Raw genomic sequence first — 6,346 nt, 5'->3', positions numbered from 1 at the left:
CTGCTACTGCATTAAAAATAATCCCCAGCGGATAATTAAGAACCTTGAGGACCTGCTACCTTGCTCTCGAGGTTTTCCCTGTCAAATTGTGAAACTAAATTCTTTCTCTCCACTCCTCTTCCCACCCATCCCAATTATCCTTCTGTTAACCCCCCTCCTTCTAAGATGACTTGGGGTGGGAGCTACTCCTGGCTCCAAATGGACTTTACAGTGAAGAGGAGAACATTCTTGATGTCAGCAGAAATTAAAAATATTAAACAACATTTTGCCATATTCGAAAGATTGTGGAATTTTGAATAAAGTAGGAGAATTAGATCTAGTCTCTTTTTTTTTGCAGAGAAAAACATATCAGATAGAAACGATTTATTGATCTTAATAATTTTAACCAATGAACTATAATCATCGATATTAAATTTTACTGTTCATGAATTTGCCAAACATTTTACACCCCATGATCTGTTTTGTATTTATTTATTTTTTAGGTGCCAAGCCTTTGTTTGGAAGGTTCATTATTCCAGACATCCTATATATACCAAAAAATTAAAGCCGATTTGGCCCACAATCTGTTTTATTACACAAACAAAAGGCCATTGCTTTTAAGGCCTGTGTTCCACAAATATACAACTCTTGATATCACGACTTAGGTATGGTAACGTAACTGACAGTAACTAACGTAACTAAACAAATTGTAACTAAACCGTGATCTTTTCCTAAAACCCTAACGCAAAGTAGTTTTGATGCCTAAAGCTGACCAAATTGTGCCCACATTGTACCAATGTAACCACAATTGATTTATTGATGAACAACTATGAACACGTGAAGGTGACCTGACTTCGTCCTTCCTGGAAACGGTCAACATCTTTTTAATGTCATTTATGAATTTGCCAGACCTAATTATCTTAATTATTAATTATTTACGCATTTTAAATAGCAATTAAAAAGATAGTTGATTGTTGAGTCTCATCCCCAGGGTTCCTGTCAAGTGCCCGGCCCGTGGCATAGGCAGTATAGGCAAATTGCTAAGGGTGCCGTCCATTCCTAGGGGGTGCACAATGGGAAAGAAAAATAACCCACTTAATTTAATGCCATAAGCAAACCTATTAAATAATAAATAACCTTTATACTCGCTTTTTAAGCCCCCACCCTTCTCTGTCTGATGTAGACCTTTACCTGCTCCTCTGAGAGATGGTTAAGGTTTCTGACATCAACCAGAAACCATTAACCAAATGTCCAAAACGACCAAAAAACTTTTTCCGGTGCCGCAGGAAGAAAAAATGGAAAGAAGAGGATGGAAAAACGAACAGAAGACAGAGGTGAGTAAAAGGTAATGTCATGAAATGAATTTGTCTGTTGCCCAGAACGATAGTAACTTTTAACCCTAACACGGTTTGTTAATCAAATAAATAAGCGTTTAGCTCGTTTTAACGTCGTTCAATGTTAATGAGATGGGTTGTAACAGCATGTTTAAAGGAAAAGTATACTCCCACCCTTATAATATTTCTCAGGGACATTTGGTAAAGATTAGATATATTCAGCGGGTGTTTACATTTGTCCTACATTTCTATTTTTTATTTATTATTGGTTAGGCTAAATGTTTTGCTCTGCTTGTAACAGTCAGTCCAAATTGATATTCCCTTCACACACCTTTATATATAGAGTTGTAGCCTGTTGTTGTTGTGTTACAGTTCAGTATTGTCTAAAGTGTGGTTTATAGTGTTAAACTTTACATCCATGTTTAAATTGCACCATTCAATAATGTTAATACATTCCGATATGTTATATTATACTGCAGTTTACATTCTGCTAGTCCAGCAATTTCACTTGTATGACAATAATGATTAAATCTAATCTAAATTTGCATATCAGAAAAAATTGCACTGTATAGTTTCATATCATTTTGTTCTAATCGTCTGTTCGGTCAAGTTTTCATAGGACACGGTTATGGATGTGAGGAATAAGAGATGATGTATTTTTATTGGATCTTTATGAATGATTATATTGCAGTTGTTGGTCATGTTAGTTTGTCATTGAATTATGCCGATGAATTTAGTATTTTTAGATTTTAAGTCGTTATTATTTTGCATTATACATGGTGAAGTATGTCTTTTTGGATACGATGTCTAGTAATGGTTTTAAACGTTGCGTATATATGATTTATTTTTTGACTGATATTTGTGTTGATATGTAGTTTTAATCTATTTATTGTGGTTGCATTTATTTTTAACATGGATGTTTTAAGTTTTTGTTATATCACTGATTTTTTTTTCCATCTGTTGAAGCTTATTATTACTTGTTTTGTAATTTTAAGATACTCAACAATTATCTGATATTGCGGATGCTATTTATCGGGAGTACGTCTTAATTATTATTACTAGGTTGTGTTTTGATAAGTGAATTATTCATTATTGGTCTGGACGTGTTTACGTAGGTTAGTCGAGTCGAATGACATTAGTATTACAAATTAGATGTATGATAAAGAAATAGAGTAAGTGTTTAGAGCAGGTGGTTTGTTGAAGTTGGGTGAGGTGGATATCATCGTCGTGATAGTTATGTTAGGTCTAGGTTTTCTAGTTATCATAATAGGTGTTTGGTGTTTTGGGAGGAGAGAGATATGTAATTGTGTGGGGAGTATTACTTGTTTTTTTCCTTAACAGCTGTGTTTTCATGACGCGATTGGTTGGGCCATTAACATTTAGTGTGAACTTGTACGTTTGTATTATGGAGCTATTTGACGCTATTATTGATTGACATGTGAACCTGTGTGTTTAGGTTTTTGTGTGTATGGGTGGTGTTAGTGTATTAGGTGAGCTTTATCGTGTTTGTTCTTGCATTACAGCCAATTACTATTTCAATGACATTCCTTTTTTACTCACCGAGGTCAATTGTCGTTTGTGTCGTTTTTTTTTTCCTTTGTGCCTGTTGTTTCTTTTCTTATGTTTTTCTGCTTTTGTGGCTACTGTATATTGGTTTTGTTTTGTTTTTGGCGTTTTGTTTTGATGTTTATTGGTTTTTTCCTGGAGGTGATGTGCGAGAAATTGTGTTTACTCTAAACCATTTGCTCTCAGGGAAGAGCAGGTAAAGTCTAATCAGACAGAAGGGGAAGGGTGGGGGCATTTAATATTAATGGTGATTATTATTTAGATTATGTGTTTTGGCTTTAGTGCCTAGTTAAGAATTATCTGTGGTTTTATTGTTTTCCCAGGGTTTTTTGTGTGTTGTTTTTTGTTTTGTTGTGTATTGTGCACCCCCCCGTGAGGATGTGGTTTTTTCGGCACGTTTGAGATGTGTTGGCCCTATTATCTTTTGTCCTTATGGGTCATTGTTTTTTTTTGGTTTTGTATCTTGGCCTGGCACTGCAGGTGTGACCACTGGGGAGGTTGAGACTCAACAATCAACTATCTTTTTTAATTGTATTTAAAATGCGTAAATAATTAATACATTAAGATAATTAGGTCTTGGCAAATTCATAAATGATCATTTAAAAGATTTGACCGTGCAGGAAAGGACGAAGTCAGGTCACCTTCACTGTCATAGTTGTCATCAATAATCATGTGGTTAACATTGGTACAATGTGGGCACAATTTGGTCAGCTTTAGGCATCAAAACTACTTGGTTAGGTTTAGGAAAAGATCACGGTTTAGGTTACAATTTGTTAGTTACGTTAGTTATGTCAGTTACGTTACATACCTAAGTCGGTGATATCAGAGTGTATATTTGTGGAACGACAGGCCTTAAAAGCAATGGCCTTTTGTTTTGTAATAACAGATTGTTGGCCAAATCGGCTTTAATTTTTTGGTATATTAGGATGTCTGAATAATGAACCTTCCAAACAAAGGCTTGGCACCTAAAAAATAAATAAATACAAACAGATCATGGGTTAAAATGTTGGCAAATTCATGAACAGTTAAAATTTAATATCGATATTATAGTTCATTGGTTAAAATATTTAAGATCAATAATGTTTATCTGATATGTTTTCTCTGCAAAAAAAAAGAGACTAGATCTACTTCTCCTACCTTATTCAAAATTCCACAATCTCTGAATATGCAAATGTTGTTTTAATATTTTAATTTCCTGCTGGACACAAGATTGTCTCCTCCTTCACTGTAAAGTCCATTCTCAGTGGGATTGCTGCACTGGTGGTTTCAAGTTTCTACATCACTCTTGTATAAGTTGCACACTGGACCAGGACTTCCAAACTATTTGTGATGTCACAAATCATGCTCGTAGGCTCCGCCCCTTAAAATCAGAGAAACTTTGAGCAGATAAATGTGGAAACATCCTTCTAGTGTCAGACTCTGCACATACAGCATTCAAACAGCACACTGTAGGAACAAGAAGAAAAACACATTTTTCAGTGGAGGGGGACTTTAATAATTCATTGTGGCCCTTTTATGTCCTCAGTTTTACCTGCCAGATGACTGGGAAGGACTGGTTTACCAGCTTCCTAAAGCAGAATCCATAGCTTTCCATTCGTCATCCTCAGGCCACCAGCCTTTCAAGGGCGACAAGCTTCAATCCCACTACTGTGGCAAACTTCCTCTCAAACCCGTTCAAAGTCCTAGATCTCCACTGCTTCCAGTTTTGACAAGACCACTGTCATGGTTCCTGGCAAAACCAACCAATGTTGAAGCAGCACCCTCCCGCCCCCCCGGACGAGCCAGCACCAACCCCATCACTCATCTCAGCCAGTCCTTTTCACTCACCTACTGAGGCTCAAGATGAGGAGAAGATCAACTGCCATCTTCCCTGACACCTCCGTGAAGCAAGCCTTGGAGGAGGAAAAGGCAAGATGGTTGGCAAAAGCAAAAAGAAAGCTACCTGCACAGGAAAAAACTGCCAAGTCTACCAAGCAGGATGTGGTCCTCTTCATGCAGGTGAAGAATCAGAGTGGATGGCTTGTGGTAAGTACTTTTACTCCTCTAGGCCAGTTGTAATGCACCGCATGTTCTGTAAAGAGTGGGAACCTGAAGCAGGCACATAGGGAGACAGCTTCTAAATGTACCACAACTGTGACAAAAACATTCCATGGAAATTTCTTGAGCTGTTTATTAAGTCATATTTCATACTTTAAGCACATAATGTTCATGTTTGTACTTTTAAAATATATATACATTTATATATATATTTGCTTAATTGGTTTGTTGGCAGTGAAGCCTTTACTAAATCTTTTTTGTTGACCGTTTACAAAATATTTTCTGAATCTCAAGTCAGTTACTTAATTGGTTAGTTGGCACTGAAGCCTTTGTAAGTTTTTGTAGCTGAAGGTTTCAAAAAATGCTCTCTGGGTAGTCTATGTAACAGAGGAGAGGTTTAATTCTACTGCTTTTTGAATGTCTGATTCTTACAACAAAACACACACACAAACAAAACAATAAATGTTTGTGCACCATTCATTGTTCAAGGCTACTTTGTATTATTTTGTATGTAGGCTGATGTTCTAAACAAGAAGACAGAATAAAAATGCGATCAGTTTCACTTAATTGATTGAATTTGTGTCTATACAATTGACATTTATAGGTGGTAAAAAATTAAAAAAAGATCTGTGGAATAACATAGCTTTGAGTGAAGCCTTACTGATCTATTTATTTAATGAATTATCTCTGTGTCTAGACCTATATCCTGGGCTACAACTGAAGACGATAATGGGCTGCAGACATTTTGACTTTTCATAAATGGGTAAACACAGCTGTAACCATTAAAGAATCACAACTATTCTACCTGTTATTAAAATGATGCAATACGGTAAGTTGGACATGCTGGGCCAATTTCTATCATCTGTGACATTTAACTTGATAAATTGTTTTGAGAGTAACATGGTAATTTGCTTGGAGGACTAACTGAAGCATTAATAAGATGAGTGTTATATTCTAGAAGAATTAAGTACTTCCTTGTTTTGTGGATGATTTATAACTGATACTTTTGACACACCTGTTTTTCTTTCATCCTGCAGAGGGGCAACTTCAATTTCCAGTCTGATAGCGTCTGACTCATTTATCCAGGATAAAGATTAAAAAATTGTATTGGTAGATGACATGTGTATGTTGTTTGCAATAAAAGTATGGCTACTCTAAATAAATACATCATCATAAATACATACATGTCCCAGCCGCCCCCACTCTCTGTCTAAATCTGCCAAAACCCCTAAATTACTGGATCTTAATCATCATTATCCCCCAAACAGAAGTAAGACGGACAACAATAATCATAGGAGAGACCAAATCCATTGATATTAACGTTTTTCATGTTGCACTATAAATATTTACTGAAGCTCAGACTGTCCCATTGAAATGGGTGGGGGCACAGTAAAAGACTTGACACCCGCTGCCGTAGACCACAAACACAA

The sequence above is a fragment of the Morone saxatilis genome, unplaced genomic scaffold (assembly GCF_004916995.1).
Source record: "Morone saxatilis isolate NCDOM2014 unplaced genomic scaffold, NCSU_SB_2.0 Contig11, whole genome shotgun sequence".
NCBI classification, from domain to species: Eukaryota; Metazoa; Chordata; class Actinopteri; family Moronidae; genus Morone; species Morone saxatilis.
Note: the sequence above shows the minus strand (reverse complement) of the source record.